The sequence below is a fragment of the Meles meles genome, chromosome 18 (genome assembly GCF_922984935.1).
Source record: "Meles meles chromosome 18, mMelMel3.1 paternal haplotype, whole genome shotgun sequence".
Lineage (NCBI taxonomy): Eukaryota > Metazoa > Chordata > Mammalia > Carnivora > Mustelidae > Meles > Meles meles.
Genome location: NC_060083.1, coordinates 56,363,131 through 56,385,408, shown reverse-complemented (window position 1 = coordinate 56,385,408; position 22,278 = coordinate 56,363,131). Strand labels below are relative to the sequence as shown.

The 22,278-nt window shown below is 56.5% G+C and overlaps 1 long non-coding RNA gene across 1 annotated transcript in view; it reads left to right on the top strand.

Annotated features, from left to right (window-relative positions):
* Window positions 1-22,278, top strand: part of LOC123929659 — a 151,936-nt gene that overhangs the window by 562 nt on the left and 129,096 nt on the right. The gene's annotated exons all lie outside the window — the stretch shown is intronic.

Here is a 22,278-nt window from a genome sequence, read left to right as displayed (position 1 = left end):
CTTGCCTCCCCCACCCCCACCCCTCCACCCCGTCCTCCCTCGCGACGCTTTCTGAAGGTCTCGGGTTTGGATTGAATTTTTTGTTCTTGTATTGACATCTCCGCAGAGGGCATCTGGCCATCCCTCTGCCTCCAGGCGGAGCCGTTTGGCCCTGGTCGCGGTGGCCAGCGTTCTTCCCGGGCGTTCCGGGTCAGCGCCGTCCGGCCCCCGACGCCGCCCGCCGCAGGCTGCCCCGTGGGACAGACCCTCCCCTGGCGAAAGGCCCCTTGCCCTTACCTCTGCCCTCGTGGCCTGGCCCTCCGGGGCCCGTTACTTTGGGAGCGGTGCCGCCTTGGCGAGCTCCGGGCCTCTGCTCCTGGGCGACCCAGAATGTGGCTGGGACACCGCGCCTCTCACCGTGGGGGTGGGGGCTGGGGCGTTTCTGGACGTCCCTGTCGCCGGGCCTTGGGTGAGAGGCTGTACGGCAGGGCCACCGGTGGTGGTGTGGGCAAGGCTTTCTGAGGGGTGGAGATGGAAGGATTTCGGTCCACCGCGCCACCGGGCGCCTCTACCTGGTCCCCCCCCCCCCCCCCCCCCCCCCCGCAGTCTGTTACTGGAAGGCATTCAAGGCCAGCGTGGGAAGGGGGCTTGGTCTTGTTCCCTGAACTAAAAGCAAGCCGCTTCTGTATCCGTAGCTTTGTCCTTTTCCTTGTCCTTCTGTGTTGGCGCTCTTGGGGGCAACTCCATGCCTGTCACTGAGTAGGTCCTGAATAGGTGTTTGTTGAACGAATGACTGAGCTAGTGGTCTTGATGAGCAGATAAACTGGCGTCCTCCTTTACCTTCTCCCTCCTTGCCACTGGTCCTCAGCTCCAGAAGTCCCCCTCCCCCCTCCCCCCACCTCCTGGAAGATGGCTTCCTGGAGATGCTTTCCCAGATGTGGGATTCCCTTCCTTCCCCACAACCCTATTGGCAGCCTGTTGGTGATGACCTATTTCCTGCCCAAAAGCCCATCCTGCACAGACAACTTCTGGAGGCTGTGAAGGGTCTCCCTGGGGATGTTCTCAGGACACCATGCCTCCAGTGAGCACCTGCCTGGGGCAGGCCGGAGGTCCAGGCACCGTGGGAAGAGAAAAGGTAGTATGTGTTGGTACTGTCCTTGTCCCCTGCTCACCCCCTGCCCCCACCCCAGCCCGTGCCTCTGGCCGCACCCAGGTCCCTGGAAGTGCTCAGGTGGGCACGGCACTTTTTCCTGTGGCCGTTCCCACCCTCTCCCCCTGCCAGCCTCCCCCGCACAGAGGAACTGTTAAACTGTCCCAGGGTTGACCTGCCGCTCCACCTCTGCATCTCACTTGATTTTAAAAGTAATTCACACATTCTCTCTCTTCTTTAGAAAACCACAAAAAAGTGAAAAGGCAGGAAAAAAAATAGCCAGTTCCGAGTGGTGCCGGCTCTCTGATGCATTTCCTCACTGCTGAAACCCGGCAATGTATACAGCATTGGATGCTGTATTTTTCCTCTCGATTTTACTTGAACGGTCTCCAAGTAATGATCGTATTCCTCTGCTCAAATCAGATCCTAATCTGACAGTTCCCCTCTTGTTGGACGCTAAGATATTTCTAGATTACCTTGAGAAGTAGTGCATTGGTGAGCATTTTGTCCACTTTTTGGGTTATTTCCTTTGGAAAATTCCCAGAAATCACTCTCTTTGCTTTAAGTCAGAGTCATGTCTGAAATGAGAGGAAGGCCCCTTTGGGTGGACATTTCCAAGATTGGCCTGGAGGAAGACAGCCCCATATATCCATCACTTACTGCCACAGCTGGGAGCCGAAATCGGTAGACGCGGGGAAGATGCTTGCGGGGCTAATGCAGTTGTGTTCATTTCGGTTTTCCTGAAGCCAGTATTGGGGTGAGAGTCACTTCAAGTTTGCGTCCAGGAGTACGGTGTAAATTATTTTAGCAAGGCCTCAGGGGAAGATTTAGCAGGCAGCTGGACTAAAAATGCTGCCCCCTTTTTTGGAAAGAGAATTCACTTTTGATTTTGATGGGAATCTAGATTTACAGGAAAGTCACAAAAATAGTACATGGAGTTCCCCTATAGCCTTCACCCAGCTTCCCTAAATATTAATATCTTATACAGCCGCAGTGTGCTGGTCAAAGCCAGGGGATTAACATTGACAGAACACTTGGGACTTATCTTCTGGCCTTAACACATTTCTCCAGTTGTCCCACTAACATATCCTTTTTCTGGTCCAGGATCCAATTCAGAATATATTTTTTTAAAGATTTTATTTATTATTTGACGGAGAGAGAGACACACAGCGAGAGAGCGAACACAAGCAGGGGGAGAGGGAGAGGGAGAAGCAGGCTTCCCGCTGAGCAGGGAGGCTCGATCCCAGGACTCTGGGATCATGACCCGACCGGAACGCAGATGCTTAACGACTGAGCCCCCCAGGTGCCCCCAATTCAGAATCTTGCATTGCGGAAAGTTCTGTCTTATAAAAAAATGGGAGTTGAGAGGGATTCAGAAGATACTCTTCTCCTTCTTTTTCAAACCATTTTATTGAGGTGTGACTGACGTACACAAAGTTGAACAAATTTAACATATACGACTTGATGAGCTTGGTAGTAAGTGGGCTCCGTGAGATCTTTACTACAGTCTAGGCCATAAACGGGCATTGCCTCCAAAAGTTTCCTCCTGCCCTCTTTATCATCATTATTATTTTGTTGATAAGAACACTTACCAGAAGATCTTCCCTCCTAGCAAATGTTGAAGTGTACAATGCAGTATTGTTCACTATGGACGCCGCGCCGTCCGGGAGAACACTGGGCCTTATTCATCGCAGCAGAGTGTCTTTACTCAGGAGAAGGTTTTAAATCGAACCTTCTTCCACTTTCGTCCCCAGGTTAACCTGCCCCTCGTCCCTCCCTAGTGAGGGCCAGCCGCGCAGCTGAGACCCATCAGGGTCTGGAGGGGAGAGGAACCCAGACCCGGGAATGGCAGGATCCTCTCTGTGTCCCCCTCCTTCCTTCCCCCGACACCTCCCCTGGGAGTGAGTCGTTTAGTAAAAATGGGGTTATAGCCTGATCTGTCCTGACACGTCTTCCAAGGGGTAGGTGGAGGGATGACATCCGGTGTGCGTGAGAGCGAGCCGCCAAGAAACCGACTCCGCAGCTGACAAGTCCAGCGCGCAGTGCCTGTGTGGGTGACTCACGGCGGCCCGGGTAGCAGGTGTGCTGGGCGGCTAAGCGTGCAGACCCACCAGGGCCTGCGTTTCCTGGTTATCTTGGCACATGTAAAGGAACAAAGGGTTCTGCTCTTCCCTTGGACTGGGTTTTAGGTATTGTCAAGCCACCAGAGGCCAGAAAGTGATCCCCCTTCTCTCTCTCTCTCTCTCTTTTTTTTTTTTTTTTAAAGATTGCATTTATTTGACAGAGAGAGACACAGTGAGAGAGGAAATATAAGCAGAGGGAGTGGGAGAGGGAGAAGCAGGAAGCCTGCTTCTGGGAGCCCGATGTGGGGCTCGATCCCAGGACTCTGGGATCATGACCGGAGGTGAAGGCAGACACTTAACGACTGAGCCACCCAGGCGCCCGATCCCCCTTCTCTTCGGGGGACTAGTTTGTCCTGAGAGCGGTGAGGAGAGCCAACCTGAGGAGCTTTTGGAAGCGGCTGGCTGACCCAGAGGAAGGCTGGCCCCAGGGTCTTTGCATAAGCCAACACCTGAGTTCGCCATGGAGGAAGCCCAAGGTAGAGATCCTTCTCCTGCCCCTGTGGCAGAGGTCATGTTCTCTGTCACCAGGCAGTGCCAGTGAGGAGCCTGACAGGCAGGTGGGAGCCAGGTTGGGGATGTTGTGACTAGTTCTGGAACAGTTTCTTGTGTCTGCACCTGCCTTGTCCCACTCCTCAGTGACTCTTTGTGGGCTCTCCCTTCTCGGGAACCTCTGTTCTTCCCGGCTTGGCTCAACGTGGGCCCGGCTCAGACTCTCCACTGTGAGCTGCCCCACCAGTCCCTCAAGTTGTGGTTTGCACAAGAATGGATTGCTTGGGGAACTTGTTAAAAATGAGTTGTCTCAGCTGCCATTGTGCCCCTCCCCCATCTCATGCATAGGGGCAGGGGAGTGCTCAGAGGCCTGCATTTTTAACAGGCTCCCCAGGCCATTCCAATACAGATGGACACTTCAGGAATCAGGGAGTGGACTGACTTCTTGGCCAGCAAAAGCCCGAATTGAGCCTTTTCCCCGCTGAAGCTGCTTTCTTTTTTCTCCTCCAGGAAGCCTTCCAGGCTTACCTCCACCTGGTCTGGGCCCCCACATGTACTTACTCGGTTTGTTGGTACATGTTTTGAAATCTGAGGCTTGCAATCAGGTATCCCTTGTACTTGGTGAGGACGGAAATGGCGGTGTTTGGGTGAATGATAAAGGATCGGCAGTCCTGGGCTTTGGGAATAAATTAGGTCCGCAGGCTCGCCCCTCCTCGGGTTTGTGAGCTCCCCGGGAGCTGGAAGAAGACGCCCACGATAGGCAGGCTTCTGGTACTTTTGTTTGTCGTGCCCAAGCAGACCGCTGTTACTTCTGTTTCTGGACATTGTCATCTTAGGCGATGTCTGCTGTCACCCTGGAGCTGGCTGGGGTCCTCCGTGGCTGGCAGCCCTCCCTTCTTCACATGGGAGACGCACCCAGCTCGCTCTGTGTGAGGAAGGGAATGGTCCTGGACGAATGTCTTCGCCTTGACCCATGCCATCGGCTGAGGACGCCCCGTTCGAAATCGCGTGCCGTACAGCCTAGGTTTGCCCCTGGAAAGAAGGTCTTCACAAAGCCGATCTCGGGTGATCACATGACGTGCGAAAGGCCTGGCGGTAGCATCTGAGCAGAGGAATGCTGAAAAGGCTAGTTTATTCTTTTTGTGGTGTGAATCATCGCCTCCTCCCGCCTTTGGTTTGTTGGTACAGGTTTTCACACAGAAGTCTTGAAACCAGGTGCTTTTTGAGTTGGTTAAGAGAGCAGTGGCTGCACGGGGACAGATACTAGAGTTCTGGGTCTCCAGAAATGAGTCAGACCTTCAGCCTCTCCCCTCGGGTCGGTGAGCCCCCCAAACCCCACTGTCTTTTGGCAAATGCCCCTTATGAGGGTCTGGTTGTAGTGATTTTCAGACCCCTTTCCTTTCCTAAAAAGTGACCTTATCTCACCTTAGAACTGTCTGTGCTTTCCTTGGAGTGGCCGGAGACGCCCGAGTGGGACTGGGCAGGACAGACCATCTCCCCTGTTCCCAGACCCAGCTGGCCATGCTGCGTGAGCCTCGTCAGCACCTGCCTGCTGAGCCGCCAGCGGACTGTTGCGTTCCCTCGCAGGAGACACGTGTCCCGTCACTTGCCGGCACACTCCCTCTCTCGTAACCTCTGCAGGTGCTGAGTGCCTGCTGGATGCTTTCTCTGACACTGTTGCCGCCCCTTGCGTTCCGCTGGGGCTGGAGGCTTGGCCGGAAGATGGCTTGATTTCGCTGCCTCTGGGGGCGGGGGGCTCCTGCCACGCTTTAGGTGTGGAAGGGAAGGTCTCTGACAGGCTGGCCTTTAGGGACAGCCTGTGGGTGAAGACCTCAGGAGCTCTAAGTGACAACTGTCTTGGCAGTTGTACTTTCTTCACTTGGCTGATTTTAAAAATTTGTACCTTTCGCTATGGCGGCCAGTTTTCCCAGGGTAACCATTTTTCACACGCGTGGTTAATGACAGTCACACCGCCCTTCCGTCCGGCCACCATCCCTCTCTGGACCTTCGTCAGTGCCCCCGGCTAAAACTCTGCATCCCCCTCACACTAACTCCCTGTCCCCCTCCCTCCACCCCTGGCGATCAGCATTCTGCTCTCTGTCTCTATGGACAGGACCTTGTGGAAGCACAGTCACAGTGTCTGCCTTATGTCACCGAGCATCCTGTCCTCTGGGCTGACCCATGTTGTAACCGGTGTCAGGCTTTCTTCACATTTTAAGGCTGAATCGCTTCCCATGGTGCGTGGAGACCACATTTTGTTGTTCAGCCATCCGCGGATGGACATCTGGGTGACTTCTACCTCATGGCCACTGTGACTCACGCTGCATGAACTTGGGTGTGCAAATATTTGTTCGTGTCCCTGCTCTCAGCGCTTCTGTGCATATGCCCAGAAGTGGCATGACTGGACCACAGGGTCATCTCATGTGTGATTTTTTTTTTTTTTTGAGGAGCCTCTACACTGTTTTTCCACAGCAGCTGCAGAATCTTACACTCCCACCCGCGAGGCGGACGCGCCCCAGCTTCCCAGCACCCCTGCCAACACGTTTGTTTCTGTTTTCGGTAATAGCCATCTCGTTGAGTGTGAAGTGGTACTTTATTTTAAAGGCAGAGAGAACCAGGGCGCTTAGCTTGTTTCCTGCCGGGATCGACACTCAGGATGTCTGTGGCTCTCCTTTTCTCTTGGAGGAAGACTCCTTCCTGGGAGTTACGTGCCTGGGGAAACGCGGAGCAGCGGCGTTTTCGTGAGCATCGCTCAGCCCTGGGTCTACTTTGTACCTTAAATGGTTTGGTGATCTAGTGAGTTCTTTGGGTCCTGCTTCTTTGCCCTGGAGTTATTCAAGTCATTTTGTGTCCATTATCCCATCTGGCAGCACCCTCGACCTGGCCACCTAACCAGGTGTCATCCCTCTTTTCCAGAAGAGGCTGTCAAGGTACAGGTGAGTGATAGGAAGCGGGGACAGACTGACCCACAAGGATCGGCCCCCGACTCCTAACCTAGCAGACGCTGTGAACAGTGAGTGTTTTGGAAGGGGTAGGAGGGGTCAGGGGGTGAGGGCTGGGAAGGTGGAGATTGGCATCGCCATTGGAAAGAACTCCAGGGGGACCCTCTTTATATGATCAGGCTTCATATATGAAGTTTTCTGGCCCTGTGTGTGTAAAAAAAATTTAATTCTTTTTCTATGGAATTCTTTTCCGCACAGCCATATGGTTTAAGGAATGTCCTTTTGAGCACAGCGGTGCCGTGTCGGAGTTCTGTCCCGGCTCCCATGGAGAGCCCTGGTTAGCGGCTCGGTCGAGATGCCCAGCTCCCTCCTCGGGTTTTCTTCCAGAAGCCGTGTGCCAGCCCTCAAAGCTCACACTCACCCGGCTGGGCATCAGACACCCCAAGTACGTGTCCAGGCTTGGCGGGGTCTTGCAGTAAGCGCTCTTCTTGGCCTGGGGACTGATTGTGGCTGCTCCACAGCTTTCCGTCTCCCGGCCTCTGCACCTTCCCGCACGCGACAGAAGGAAAGGGACCTTCCATCCCAGGAGCTGTCATGACCGTGGTTCTAGTTCATTTCAATTGATGTCATTCTGACGTTTCTTTTTACTTTTAAAACGAAGCAGCAAGAAACAAAGCTCTTCTTCCTGGGCAGGGGTGACAGGACAGAATGGCCCCGAGCCCGAGGAGGCTTTCTTCTCTCTGGGAGGGGAAGGGAGCAGGTCCCTGCCTGGGACATCTGCCCACCGCAGCCCCTGCCTGTGACCCTTTCTCCTCTGCTTCGCACTAGACTCGTCTCGTGGCCACAGTCACCCTGGGGGAGGTTTTTCTGAACCTAAGGGAATCTGTGGCCACTGGCAAGCCAGTTGGGAAATTTAGATATTTGGGTTTTTAATTAAATTTCTTAAGTAGAAACCAGGGCTGTGGTTAACCAAAGAGCTGAGATGGTCCTGGTTTTGAATTCCACCCTGACCACCGGGGTTCTCCCCCTTTCCTGGAATTGTTTTCCTGGTCACTTCCCGCCGACCTGTTTTTATCCCCCCACCACCCCCCAGCCCTTGTATTGGAACAAACACCTTTCCACTTTTCCAGATTCTTTCTCTCTGCCCTCCTGGCATCTGTCTGTACGGCACCAACTTGGGGAACATGCCTGTGTGAACATGACCATGGTTTGCAGTCAGAATGGCCATTTGATATCCCCAGTCCCCTATACTAGGACCTCGCCCTGTTCCTTCTGCCTCCCTGGGTAAGGGTTCAACAGACATGATCCACCAACCAGTGCGGCACGATTACATCGGAAAGGAGAGGGACGCCAACCTTGCGCAGGCTGGGAGCAGGTGGTCCGAGGCTGGTTCTTCAGCCTCCGAGGTTGGCCATGGGTGGGTGTCTCTGATGTCAGAGGCTTAGAGAATTTAAGGACTATGCGTAAGAAGCCAGAGCTTTGAAGGATGGAGCCGAGGTTCAGACTCAGGTCCTGGCACGGGCCCGACACTGAGGTCCCATCCTGGCCCGGTCACCAACCTCTGTGTGATGTTGTGCAAGTCACTGGGCCCCCTGGGGGCTCCTGTCCTCATCCATAAAAGAAGAGCCTGTGTCTAGGTTGGATGCTTTTGGTTGTAAGCGACCGAGAACCCGCTTCTAACTGGCTTAAATGCCCAACTTCTGGTTTGTTCATTTGCCTGGGAAGTCTGGGTGTTGTGCTTTGGGGTGATTTGGGGTGATTTTCTCCCGTGCCTTTTGTTCTCCTGTTTTACTTTCCTGGTAGAAGCAGAAAGGGCACAAGTATTTGCATACCCCGAATAGGAGATTGCTTTTGATCTCAGCTTTCCAGAAGGCTCACCCTGCAGGAGCTCAGCCTTGAATCCGTTGTTGGGGCCAGTAGGTGGGAAGCAGCGTTTGACTGTCCCGCGGTCACATGCCTCACAGCTCACCGGTGGGTGGAGGCAGCCTCCCTCCCCAGAGCCGCCCGGATGCACCAAGGGAAAGTAGGGAGCAGGGCCGGATGCAGAGAAACATCAGGTGTTTGCGGTGAATGGACCGGACTACCGGCTAGTCCACCAGAATGAATGGTGGGCGGGGAAGCAGTTGTGATTCCCGGGGTCTTGCTGGGACCTAGGAGCTGTCGGGGTACGGTAATGCTCAGTGACAGGTGACAATGGCCGAACCTTACCAGTTCTTTCCTCCTCTGAGTCTCTGATCCGGGAGTCTTATTTTTTTCCCACGGGACGTCATCCTGCCCCATCAGGGAGCTGGGGATTCGGCTCCAGCCTTGCCGGGGGTCGCCCATGGCTGGTTCTCACTGCATGAAAGACTTGTCACCGGGGTAGCAACTTGGTGCTTGCGATGGCAGCGCTCCCCTGAGATTCTTCAAAATAGAAGGAAAACCCCTTCCTCAGACGGAGCGCGCCTCCAGATTCATGGTGTTACTCCGGGTCTGCTCGCAGAGGCAGATGGGGTCCTATTCCGGTGCGAAAAGCCCAGCGATGGGAGACGGGGCTGATGGGTTTGCGGAGACTTCTCGCTGAGCTCCTGTGTTTGGCAGCCCAGGCAGGAGACCAGGCACCCAGTTAGATCCGACAGAAGGCATGTCCGGGAGCAGCTGCCCACGTGGACTTTCTTAGATGTCTTGTTTAGATGGTGTTCACACACACACACACACACACACACACACACACACACAGGTGCTGGCTTGTGCCCTGGCTGCTGGGGGCTCCGTGTTAGAGATGGCTCCACTCCCTGGGCTGCTGGGCTCCGGCTGGGGGCCCTCCTTGCCTGCTTTGTCCGCATGTTACACAGGTGGGCTTTGTTTGGGGGGCGCTGACTCATGCTCCTGGGTCGTGTGAGCTCTTAGAGGCAGCCACGTTGCCCTGGCAGGTGCTCCCGGCTGTCCTCATTTGCCATCTCGAGGAAAACGTTCATTGTCATGGCGACAGATTATTTCTGCTCTGCGGCTGGAATGTCAGTAGCCTCTGGAGGAACGAGGTGGGGGGGTGCCGTGGAGGACGGGGTGATTGTCCTGTGTTGACCTGCGTGGTAGACGCCCTCCGACCTATGCCAGCTGCTGCATTTAGTGCCGCCCCATTTACTAGATGAGGAAGCTAAGGCTCCCAGGGCTCCCTTGTTCAAAGACCGCCCCCCCCCGACCTTGACCTGCCTCCGGTTGGCGCATGACTGCGTCCCCCTAGCTTCTGGTCCCCGCGTGCACCCCCAGCCTCTTTCGGAGAGTGCTGGAAGTCGCACGTAGATTGATGACATCTCCAGGGCTCTGGTCCATCCTTCACCTCTGGCTTCGAGGTACCCACGGGTGAGTTTAAACCAGCGTTTCCTTCTCCCTTCTCAGGTGAAGTCAGTGTCAGGAAAATTTACCCCAAATTCGTGGGAAGATTCATCTACTGGAGTTTCCCCAATGAGGACCTGTCAGTCAGTGCTCCCCGGGTTCCAGGCCTCTCCCCGAGGTCTACCTCTTCTCTCTGGCCATCCGCCCCTTCCTCTCTGCAGATATAAAATCCGCCTGGGAGAGTGAGAAGTCCTTGCGCGCTGTCAAGCCTGGAGTGGGGATGCAGAGGCACCCCTATTTTGTTTTGAAACTACGACGTTTCCCTGTAGTACTGTCCTGACTTTGTTCATGGGGAGAGGCTTGTGTCCCGGGCACATGTCAACATCATGAGTCCCCTTGTTACTGACATCCTGGGAGGGATGCTCAGGCCATGGTGTACCCAGTTGGACCCCTGTCACTTTTTCTATCTCCTGTGGTCATTGGCATTTAGAGGGGTGATTCTGGGGAGATCTAGCCTTCTTGGTAGAGGAACCTTATAAGGTTGGGTGCACCTGTTTGAGCGGGACAGGGAAGTAGACTGGCCCACGATCAAGGCGTTCGATGGCAACGCTGGGTCGAAGGGGGTGTGACTTTCTGTTACCGGCACAGCGTACTTGACAGTCAAGTACTTGACTCCTTGAGCTCAAAGCTGAGCTGAGCTTTTGGACCACACCTATAGCAAAGTCTGCCTTTCTGATGTTCTGCTTGGAGATTGGACAGAGTTGTCCCGGGCTGTACCAACATCGCCTCCACGTGGGTTAACAGCGGAGAAATCCTTGCCCTATCTGGGCTGCACTCCCCTTTGCCACCGTGCACTCTGTCCTTTGCTCAGAGAACGTTTTAATTGACGTGATTGGGAAGGTGGAGAGGGAACCCGTGTAGCCTTAGGGTCGGGTGGGGTGGCAGTCAGGCTGTGTCTAGTTTGCGGATCAGACACACTGCATCTTGGATTCTTCCCCCTTCTTTTCTTGTCCCTTCTTGGCTTAAAACCTGTGTCAGTGTTATAGAAATGGACGCACCCCATGGTTCTCTCTGCTTGGGCCGTCGTTGTCTCTACTCTGATGTCGCCGGATTTAGCTGGGGATGAAAGTTTCCTCCTCCTGGTCAAGAGGTTGTTCCCTTTGGGGTTTCTTCTCGGAAGTGATGAACTTGGGCTGCAGGGTAGAATTTGGAAAGCCCAGGATGGGGCCTCTGTTGTCTTGAGTGCAGTGACCCTCGTGAAAGGGCCATACATACTCTGGTGTGCAGGCAACCCCGGGGACCCACCAGTCCCAAGGAGCCCTGTTGGCCTGAGAGGACGGACAGCAGCAGGGGGTTGGGGACAAGACCATGAGGTGCCCTTGGTGGTCCTTCTTCTGGGGGTCTGCAGTGGGCTTGTCTCAACCCACTCTTCCCTGTGACCTGTAGCTACAATGTTTCCTAAGGGGGTGTGTCCTTCTTATCTCCTTTCCCTGCTATCCTCCCAGGGCTCAGTCAGTGACACTGACAGGTGGAAGGGACCTAGAGTCCACTAATCCTGTCCAGTGGCTGCTCAGGCGATCCTGAAACTCAGCAATGGGTGCTCACTCTCTATTTTTCCTCTTATTCAGTCTTCCCCTTGCCCGCATATCTGTGTTGTTCACAGTCCACTCTATACCGCGGGGACTGGTTCGCAGATGTGGATTTTTCTAATTCGGTGCAATCAGCAGTGTGCCTCGTGGCACCGGGCCTGGTGGCAGCTCCGGTAGAAATAGTACAGACGTGGGAAGGTGACGCGTCGAAGGCGCACGCCACCCTGCCGTCTCGGTGCTGTGTGTGGCTGTGGGTGCGGGGCCCATGGACTCTGCCTGGTTCACCCACGGTGCACTGGGAAGACGGCTGCACATTTTCCCTTTCTGGAAGGTGTTACTGGTCTTTGCTCCAAGTGGCCCTGGGCATTGCGTGCTTCTGTCCCTTGGACCTAGAATTGGTGGCTCGGCCGAGAGCCCTGGTTTTGCCCACGTCTAAGTCTCCTAATTTGCTTTGTGGCTTTGGGCAGGTTCTGTTGCATCTTGGGGTCTCCACTCCCTCCCTGCTCCCTTAGAGCATAGTCCATGGCTCCTTGATTTGTTTCGGCGAGGAGGGAGGTCTCCTCTATCCCCTACTGTTTTCGGCAGAGGGCCCCGAGCAAGGTGGGCAGGAAGAAGCGCCCAATTGTTCTGGGTGGACACATCCCTCCCCGCTCTTTCCGTGGTACCTTTCAGCTTCCCAACAGAAATGAAATCAGAATGCACCGCCGTCTCGTGGGGCGGCCTTTAGAAAACATCAGTTGTGATCGTTTGGGATGTCTTCAGAAGTAAGTTACGGTGACCTTGTACCAAGATAAGCAACGAGAGGAGTCAATTACCCTCATTCCCTGGTGGCCGGAGAGAATTTTATTTAGGGAAAGACCTGGGGGTGTCCTGCCTCTCCCCCACTTTCCACAGGGAACCTTTGGAGTCAAACTGCCTCCAAGGGAATGAAGGCCCTTCGCGTAGGTCAAAATGAGATTCTTTTCTGCGTGCTGGCGGTTCCTGACTTGGCTCTGGGAGGCAGACCCAGCTCCAGCGAACACGCCATGCCACCAGAAGCCACCAGAATTCTGCTCTGCAGGGGCGGCCTCTCTGCGGGCATTTCTGGTGCCCTCGAGGCAGAGATGCCTGGTTAGAACCTGAATTGTTCTGGGAGGGACAAGTCACCACCACGCCCCCTTTCCTTCCCGCCCTAACCTCCCTCCCCTCCTCCTAGGGAAAAAAAAGAAAGCATTCCCCCTTTCTGCATCTGTGTCTTTAAGAATTCCTTCCATTGTAGCCCCGGGACAGAGACCCTTCTGTGAGAGTCTGTTGGAGGCCTGTCCTCCGGGACACCCCGCCCCCCATATTAAAAGACCATCGGAACAAGCTGCCCATTCTCCTCTGGAGAGGGTCCCTCTGTCCCAAGCCAAGCAACTCTTAAGGGAGCGTTTATCCTGGGATACTCAGCTTACAAAGCCGGCTGCAGCGTCAGATAAACTCGCTCAGACCCGCGGGGAGGAGGACAAAACCCCCTTTATTTTCACCCCTGCAGGGAGACCAATGGAGACTTTGTGCTGGAGAGCAGGGGTCTGCCGCAAACAGAGGAGGGGTGTGTGGTGGGGCTGGTAGGGGAGAGCCTTGTGGGCCATTATCTTATCAGTTTATCTGTAGGGGAAATCTCAGCAGGGGGCAGGGGGCTCTAACTCGGCCAGAACCACCTCGGCTCACCCCTCCAGTTCCACGAAAAGCTCTTGGGGGGAGTCAGTCTTGGTTTGCCAGGAGGAATCCCTGGTTTCTTTCTTCAGCCTGTTTGGCCAAGACAGCACTCCAGCACTTGGTGGGCCAGGCCGCAGCCGTGTGTGTGTGTGTGTGTGTGTGTGTGTGTGTATACGTCCCATCGTCTCGGGCTCTGTGGGCACCCCCAGCCCCAACATGTGGCGTTGTTAAACGTGGAGAGGTTTTCACTCTGTCATGTAAACCAGAAGTTTCTGTGATTGGTCATCTGAATGCAAGTTTTGTTAGTTGAGCACCTACTGAGTGCTGAGCAGACCTGGAGTGGAGGCCCAGAGAGGGAATGGGCTTGTCTCCCATCACCAAGCAGTGGGGAGCTTGGGGTTCCAGCCCTGCTGTGTCTGAGCCTGGAGCCTCTGCCTAACGCCCCACAGGAGGGCCCAGCACAGCTAAAGGGCGTGTGGGGAGGCGCCGAGGGGACCAGGGTCATGGCAGAAGGACAGAGCTCCCAGGCCCTCCCCTTCTGGCCTGGCTTTGGTTTGGGTTTTGTCCATGACCTCCTGCAGCTTCTTGCTCCATTTACCTGACACTGGCTGGAAACCTGCTCCTCGGTGCTGGGACGCGAAGCTGAGCATTGGTTGGGGTCTCTCCACCCCATGCCCTCGGAGCACTCAGCTCCCACATGTGCCCGCTCTGGTGGGGGACCGGTAGGGGAGCTGGAGTGGGTGCTGTCCAGCGGGGGCTGGGAGGGAGACGCCTGACTGCTGCAGCAAGGGAGCTGAGTGAAAACTTTGCTGGAGCCCTGGTCAAGAAGGAAGCTTCTCCACGAATGTCTGAGCGAGGGGAACCCTGACCCAGCTCCCAGCTACCCCCAGCCCCAAATCTGTCTTTCTCTTCCCATTTCCCTTCCTGGGGGTTGACCTGTACGTGGGAGCTGGGGGAGGGGAGGAGGGAGGCTTCTGAAACTCTCAAGTCAACTGTATCCCGTTTCTGTGCAGCCCTGTCGGGGTGGGTGCCTGGAGGCGGTGGGGCAGGGAGGCATGGCAGCCAGGAGGGCTCTCCCTTCAGGGCTTCATGGCCAAGTTCAGGGTCCCTGTTCACATATCACAGCTGCCAGAGCATTCAGGGCTGGCAGCCCAGGGCAGGAGGCTCCTGGGCCTTCCCCTTGTCTGGTGGAACCTGCCTTGCCCGCGGCCCCTGGCCCTCCCCTGCACCTGCCTACAGGGTGAACCAGGAGGGCGCCACTGGCCCCCAGTCCCTGGGAGAGTGGTGGAGGAACAACCTTGGTGAGAACTTGGCCTCCTGCAGACAGACAGATAGACACCCGGGCTCTGCAGATGGACTTCCTACAGGAGGAAGAGGTTGGGTCTCAGAAGCAGGTCCTGGGCACGGGTAGGGGTTGGGGACAGGGAGAAACAACACCCCTGCCTCGGATAGCTGGAGGGTGGGCCTCTGCATCCATCTCCCAGGACTGGACCGAGAAAATGAGTGTTACTGGCCTGGAGTCCCCACCAGCCCTGGGATCCAGAACATTCCCCGGGGACATTTACACCGCAATGGCAACCTGCACCAGAGGGGGCCGGCGGCAGGTGGGTGTGGATCGGGGTCATTCCAGGCAGGGCAGCCGCTTTCCTGGGTGTGCCCTGGTTATTTCTTTACCTTTGCCACAATGTGACTCATTTCCTGCAGGCGAGGAGACACTCATCGCGGTGTATAGTGATTTGGGAGCCGCGATCTATAGGTTGGTCGTCTGAAGGAGGGCAGTGGTCTTGGACCGGGGTCCATATCAGCTTGCTCCTTCCCAGGAGAGACAGCTCAAGGGCTCACTCCGCCTCTCTGTGCCTTTGCTTATTTCGTAGCCAGAATACCGAGATGCGGGCTCCAGACTTCATCCAGCTCTAGAAGGAACACAGTCACGTGTTTCCTGATGTGCCTGCACGTGGCTCTCTGTGTCTGTGTTTGCACACAGACTCTCTTGTCTCCCGGTTCTTCGGGCACATTTCCTTGTGCCTTGGGTCCCTCTTGCCTGGGAGGAGGGCATCCCACCTCTCCACCCCTGCCAGGGGAAGGTGGGCCCTTGCCATGGCCTGTGAGCGCATACAGCCTGGCCGAGGCGGGGGGAGGCCGGGAGCCTCCTCTCGGGCCAGGAAGTCAAGATGCTGGTCACCTGGAGGGGTGACTGACCTGTTGTCTCGGCCCTGTAGGGAGGTCGGCGAAGAGGCAGTACCCTGCCTGGGGTCTGGGCTGGGAGCAGGTGGCTAAGGACATCGGGCAGCTGCTGTCCCTTTGCAGCGGCTTCTTTCACGCCCAAGGAAAGCTGGAGGCTTGGGATTGTTTTGCAGGCTTGGAACAGCGCACTTGGGTCTGTGTTTGGCCAGGATGACATGTGTCGTCCTTCCGCTCCCTGCTCCCACACATGGCGCAGCCCACATTCAGGCCGCACAGAGGAAGACCTTCTCACCGGTGATCACCCTTCTTTGGGTGCCCACGTGCCCTCCCGCAGCGTGCCTGGTCAACCTCATGCATGTGACCGGGCAAAGAGTCGGTCTGTGCTTGGCTTCATCCCTCTTGTCGTGGACTTTTGCAGTGGGCGAGGGGAGCCCTCCTGATGAGAGGCGTGCTCTGGAAAGTGGACCGAACGCCCCCCTGGTTTATCATGGGCTCTGTTGATTACCACCGCCGTGGGCTCCCGCTGCCTGCAGGCCTGCGCCGGAGGAAAGGGGCTGGGTTTTGGAGTCGCCCACCGCAGCCTCTCTCTGGGCTCCCCCTCCACGCGCTCACACGCCGCCGGTGGGGAGACACTCTTCGCCGGGGCAGGTTTCTCCCTCCCCTGGACATAAGCTTCCTGCTCTTGCCCTGGGGGAGGGCGACACTTAGCACAGGGAGACTTCAGTGGGAAAGGGGCAGGGGTGGCGGTGTTGTCATTTATTAGGTCCCTGAAAACAATACGGGGTTTGTCTCTGGGGGATGGTGGTGCCTGGGGAGGCAAGCCAAGATGGGTCCGAGCAGAAAGAAAACAAGCACAGGTCTGACGAAAATGTGGTGACCCCGAGGAGCAGGGAGAAAAGCACCTTTGTTTAGGGAGGTCAGGGCAAGCAAGGGCCGGGGAGGCAGGAGAAGGCGTGTGGGGAGGACTCCCGCACAGGAGGGATTGCGGCTTCAGTGTCGGGAACTTGGACTCCTAGGAGGACAGCAAGCTCTGCTGGCCGTTTGTGGGGTGGCCGGCCCTGATGCCCTGCATCCTGGGCCAGGTTTGGGGGAATCCGTTCCTTATCCGCTCTATTCCTTGAGGGTGACCCGAGAGAAGATGCCACATGGGAGTCTTCCTGGGGCTTTGGGAGGGAGGATGGTTAGAGGGGTCTCTCTTTCTTGGGGGGCTCCTAGTGGACTACGGTTTTGCCTCCCACTTGGGATGACTGGATGGTCTGACTCTGAGCAGAGAAGCCCTCCCAGCCCGGAAGCAGGCCCTCTGGGATGAGGGGAGAAGGACACTTGTGGGGTGCCGTTCACCCGACCACAGGTAGTGCTAGAGACCTCGGGTGTCCGGGGGCTGCAGGGGGAGGCATGAGACCTTCCTGCTGGACTGCTTCCGCCTTGCACCCTCCATGACCCCCCACCCACATGCACCTTCCTGACTGCAGACTCCCCGCTGCCCCCTGTGGACGGTCTCCGCAAATCCAGTGACTCACTTCGGTTTTTCTAACTAATGATTTCTTGCTCTGTAACCAGAGCTGCCTTCCTGGGTCCCTCTCGGGTCGGCCCTGCATTCTCGGTATTGGGGTGGGCTTGCGCTCGCTCAGACGCTGCGTGCCTGCAGGACCCCAGCAGCAGACGCAGTCCCCCGGGGAGAGCGAGAGCCGCGCCCCTGCTCTCCCACGAGGGGTCTTGTTCCCAGGACAGTAGCCCTCACGGTGCACAAGGATCCCCCCCACCCCCCGCAAGCTGGGTGAACTGGGACTCCCAGCCACCTGCCAGCAGGAGCCACGATGGAGAATCCTGGTGGGGGTGTGGACACCCAGCTCCGACACACTCCTTGTGGTGGTGGGGGTGGTGGCAGGGGGTGGGGGGCCAGGGGGTCAGAATCGCGTGGGGCTGATTTAACCCGGTTCTGAGAGAGGCGTTCCGTGCTTGAGCACAGACTCCCAGCGGCTCGCGGCGGTTGCTGACCCGCGTGCTAGATCCCCTCCTGACACGGACACTGGAAGGGATTCCGACGCGCTGCTGGTTTTCCTGGTGTGGCTTGCGGTGTTCCGTATCCCGCCCGGCGGCGTCACAGCTGGTGACCGGCCGAGCAGGGATTCGAAACCGGGTCTGGACACTTGTGCTTCCCGACCCTCCTGCCTCTGTTCAAGGCGGGCTCAGCCCCCAGCTCTCCTGAGAGGCTCTCCTGGGGACCCCTCCCCTCCAGGCCACGGCTCGGCGTTCGGACTTTCCAGCACTAATGTTTTAGGCCCTGGTTGTGAGGTTTTATTCTCAGCCGCCTTGAGTTGCTTTTTTAGTGCATCGACAAGGTGGTAAACTTGGAAATACAGAGCACTTTTTCTGTTACTTCTATGTCCGCCAGAGCGTCACACGCAGGGCCAGGCACACTGCAGAGATGCCTTTAAGTACTTGTTAAATGGAATGAAAAACACTAACGTAGCATTTGAGTGTGTACGACGTGCTGCCTTCTGGGGGCATTGCACGTGCGGGTGAACATCGTTAGCCTCGTTTTACAGATGAGAAAGCAGCAAGGCAGGCCTCGGATCAGACAGCTGTGAGGCGCTCGGCTTGTGTGACCCGGGAAAGCCACGGTCTCTGCAGCCCACCCAGCCACGGACAGCCACGGGAAGGCTCACTGGCCTCCACGGGTGGCTCCGAACGGGATGCCTCATTCTTTCCTCGCAGCTGCCTAGGGGAACACCGGCTCCTTTTTTTTATTTGACAGAGAGAGAGATCACAAGTAGGCAGAGCAGCTGTAGGGGGGTGGGGAGCAGGCTCCCTGCCGAGCAGAGAGCCCGATGCGGGGCTCGATCCCAGGACCCTGAGATCATGACCTGAACCTGAGATCATAACCTGAACCTGAGATCATAACCGAAGGCAGAAGCTTTAACCCACCGAGCCACCCAGGCGTCCCTAAACATCAGCTTTATTGAGAAATAACTTACGTCCCATAAAATCCATCTGTTGTAGCGTACAAGCCAGTGAATTTCAGTAAATGTGTAGACTTGTGAGACCATCGCCACGATGTCGTTTTTGTCCCACAATGTGGATTTGAAACATTTCTAGCAACCCCCCCACCCCCCCCACACCTGACCTAAATTTCCTGGTGCCTGTTAGCCGTTGGTCCCCACGCCCTGGCCAGCCCTACGTGACTGCTGATCTGCTCTGTGAGTTTGCCCGGTACGGGTGTGTTGTGTCCTCGCAGTGAGACAACATCTGGATTCCTCCCCTTAGGGGGCTTCTGAGAAGTGGGCAGGTGGCCACCGCCGACTTTTCACTGAGTCGCGTGTGTGTGTGTGTGTGTGTGTGTGTGTGTGTGTGTGTGTGTGTCCAGACTAAAATACGGGGCCTCGGAGGGGCTACCCGGAAATGCGTACCCCGGGTGGAGGTGTGCCGGGAGCCTGGGGGCTGCACCTGGGGGTCTGAGCCGAGTCTTGTCTTCTGTGCTTCCTGCCCGGGACCCTGAGCTGCACGCCCCACCTTGCCCACAAGCTCTAATGGACCTGGCTTCCTCCTTCCGGGAGGTTTTGTCTTAATTAAGTCATAATGACAGATGGAGAAGCTCTGTTTCCTGGCAATTAAAGTAAGTGGAAGATTGGAACTTGGGCCAGCCCTCCTCCCAGCCGGGAAGGACTTGACCCTCCCATGGCCTTGTTCCTGCTCCCCTGAGAGGGTCTGGGAGGGCTTTGGCAAATTCCCTCCTCTCTCCAGGGCTCCCCATGGCTGCAGCTAAGTGTTCTCTGCCCTGGCTGATTCTCAAGGCTGTTGTATACAAAGGTCAAAAAAAACCCCAAAAAGCCTATTTAGATGTATTTTCAGGTTTTTTCCTTCCTGCCTCCCCAGCCCTGGCCCCCATCCAAGGAAACAGGGAAAGAGGAGCCGTTTATTCATTCAGCAAACCCGTCCTGGGTGTCTGGCATGGACAGGGGAGGAGAGAGGCGGGAAGAGAGAGCCGGCCACAGAGCTTCCCTGGCCCCGCGGAGGCCCGGGAAAGGAAGGAGCTAGGCAGACTGAGCCAGCTCAGGCAAGAGCCTGGGCTCCTGGATGGGGGAGAAGACCCCGGAGCTGCTGTTCTGAATGGTCTGGAAGAAATGGACACAGCCCAGGGGCTAGGTTGTGGGGAGCGGAGGGAGCCGAGCTCTGGAGTGCAGGCTGGCTGGAGCGGGAGCCGGGGCGCGTGGCCAGAGCAGGTGACCGAGCTCTGTTCCGAGGCAGGTGGCCCACACAGGTGCCACCAGGAGGCCACCAGGCTGTGGTCACTGCCGAGCTGCAGTCAGCAGGAGGACACCAGGACCAGACACTGAGTTGCGCATTCTAAATTTTTTTTTTTTTAAGATTTTATTTATTTATTTGACAGAGGGAGATCACAGGTAGGCAGAGAGGTAGGCAGAGGGAGGGGGAAGCAGGCTCCCTGCTGAGCAGAGAGCCCGTTGCGGGACTCGATCCGAGGACCCTGAGATCATAACCTGAGCCAAAGGCAGAGGCTTTAACCCACTGAGCCACCCAGGCGCCCCCAGGTCCCGCATTCTAGATGGGTGTGGTCTGTTGAGGAATCGTGCCACACCCCGGGACACACAGTCAGGGCCTTTCTGGGCCCCCATCCCCTGGAGGTGGTCCGGTGAGGTTCCTCCTGTTTCCCACCACGATTCAAAGCATGCTTGTTATTCCGGAGAATCCCGCCTCCCGGCCACACGCCTGCCCGTACTTTCCAGCTGCTCATCCACGGTCTGTATCTGGGTCATTTGCGGAGTCCCGACCTCAGAGCAGGTGGTTCGATTCTCCTTCTGAATGTCACCTTTGGCGTTCGGTTTTTCTTCTCGTTCTCGTGCTCCTCGTCTTTGTGCGTAGCTTCTTGCAGGCATCACAACTACAAAACCGACGTCACAGTTTGCTTCGTTCCTTGGCAGACCCGCTTTCGTTGAGTCTCATGTAAACGAGGCCGCTGAACTTCTTTTTCTGTTTTACCTGTTGGTCAAACAGGTGCTTCGGTAGCAGGATGCGAGGGGCTGGTGCCTTCCCGACCTCGACCTCGCGTTTCCCCTTTTTTCTGCTCTCGAGCCGCCCGTGTCCTGGAAATAAAACTTGGAGATGCTTCGGTTTTGTTCTTGGACGAGCCCGGCACGTGGCTGCCGCTGAAGGACTGTTCATGCCCTTAAGTGCATTTCAGGCTCAGGGTGGGGTGCAGGATGCTTCACATTTGAAGGAGAAATTTGAGTCTCAGCCTTGCTCCGTGTCCCCGGGGGAACCCTCCGTCCATGTTTCCATGTTGGCTGTACCCTTCTCTCTTCCTCTCTTCCCACCTTCCTGTCTGGAAGGACCACTGGGCACAGGAGGGATGGGAAGAAGGCAGCAGCCTGCACCGGGATTCCTTCCAGGCGATGAAAGGTCTTCCTCCTCTTTGTAACCGGCCTGGACTCAGGAGGCCTGAGCATTAAGCAAACCCCCCTTGAAAGAGAAGAGCTGCTTTGTCCTCCCGGCGCTGACGGCCTGGCCTCAAGTGCCACCAATTAACCCCGACTTAAGAATTGCCAAGTGGTCCTGCAGAATGTGTGCGTGTGTGCACAGATCCACGCAAACACGTTTGTGGCAGGGGCGCCGAGCTTTCATTCCAAGAGAGTTCTTCTAGGTACGGTTGTGAGAGGGAGAAGGTGATGGGGACTGTCACAGAGGAAAACGCGACCGCGAGGAACGTGGAGGCTCTTGCTGTTCGTTCTGCCGGCGTAGGACATACTAACAGTGTCAGAAACTCGGAGCACTTGGCAGTGGCCCGTGGATGAAATACGTCTGATGTCTCCTTGGCGCGTGCTCGACCAGGGACGCGGCAGGGCGGTGTGCCAGCTCCAAATACGATTCTGTTCTCTGTCACTTTTACAACAAGGTCACAGGAACCTTGATCACGGTCCTTTGTGGCTCGGGAGCTGCTGCATCAATGGGCCATTGTTTCCTTAAGGAGTCCCCAACGCTGGGTCTTTGGGTTTCCATTTTCACCCCAAGGCTGGCATAAATTCTTTGCATTGTATTTTTTTAAATAAGAGCATCTAAAGGGCCCTGAGTCTGTGACTTGTCGATCAGAAGCCCTATCCTGTTCCTTTAAAGCTCCTGCAAGGTGGGGAAGAGGGGCAGGGCTGTTCTCTCCCCGTGTGGAAGCCTGGGGACAGGGTCAGCGGGAGGCAGGCGGCCTTCGCTGTGGCCAGAGAGGTCTCTGCTCGCTGTCTTTCCAGGGTCGTGCACTCTCCTCTTCATCCTCCTTCACTTCCAGGAAGAGCTCCCACCGTCCATAGCGCAGAGCCTCCCTGCTGCCTGTGCCCCTGGAGCACTGTAGAAGGAGCCCCGTAGAAGGAGCCCCCCGTGGGCCGGGTTCTCCAGCCTCTTCCCATTGCCATCCCCAGCTCGTGGTGAGATCGTCCTCTTCCTTCTACTCCCTCCTGCCTTCCCCCTCCTGAGTCTGCTTCTTCCAGGACCCAAGGCTGGTCCTCCCCGTCCTCACAGAGGAGGGGGCAGGAAGCCCAGCCCCCAGGGCTCTCCAACCAGGGTAGGGGGGTTTATGGCCCAGGCTCTGGAGCCCCCGCTTGCTCGGCTGCTTCCAGAATCCCCTGATCTAGCCGTACTGAGTCAGCGCTCGGCTCCCGGGCCCTGGAGGATGGAACAAGAGGGGAAGGTGTCCCGGCGTGTGGGTGTAGACCGGGTTCTGTGTGGGCGGACGTGCTCTGGCTTATAGGATCCGTAGCCCTGACCATGTCAAGTGCTTGCCAGTGACCTCAGACAGTGTCGGTCACAGAGGGCCTCGCTCTCCCTTC